This window comes from Wasmannia auropunctata, unplaced genomic scaffold, assembly GCF_000956235.1.
Source record: "Wasmannia auropunctata unplaced genomic scaffold, wasmannia.A_1.0 LD336090.1, whole genome shotgun sequence".
In the NCBI taxonomy this organism is placed as follows: domain Eukaryota; kingdom Metazoa; phylum Arthropoda; class Insecta; order Hymenoptera; family Formicidae; genus Wasmannia; species Wasmannia auropunctata.
The window spans coordinates 4,840,678-4,841,138 of NW_012026800.1; the positions used below are offsets into that span (position 1 = coordinate 4,840,678).

Sequence of the window (461 nt, forward strand, 5' to 3'; positions counted from 1 at the left end):
CTTTTCAACGATAGATTTGAATTTGGGTGGAGTGCAAGTAAATTAAACGTTAGCTTTTTCGCTTGCATAAAGAAGCAACTTTTCACTGATCTCTACTGCATCTAAACTAGTGTACACTCTTTGCATTTAAAGTAAATATAGATTCATGTTTGATATTTGGCAAAAGTAAGAATGGGAGTTCGAGTGCAGTTTAGAGCAGGAATAGAAAACAAACATAATATTGTTGCGTCAAAGATATCCATTAAATATTTATACATCTTTGTTTTTCAATCGTATCATTTGCGTTATTTTGTATTTACTTATATATTTATGTTTTAAAAACTAGAAGAAATATAAAACACAGAAATATTTTTTACACGGATCAGCTCTAGTCAACAGTTTTCCGATTCAGGAGTATATTGAATGTTGCATTAGAAAAATAAATAAAAAGAAAAATGGAGAAAAAAAGCGCAACGAGCAAC

At 29.7% G+C, this 461-nt stretch overlaps 1 protein-coding gene across 1 annotated transcript in view; it reads right to left on the reverse strand.

The window, feature by feature from the left end:
* Positions 1-461, reverse strand: part of LOC105447985 (zinc finger protein 525-like) — a 2,621-nt gene that overhangs the window by 510 nt on the left and 1,650 nt on the right. The gene's annotated exons all lie outside the window — the stretch shown is intronic.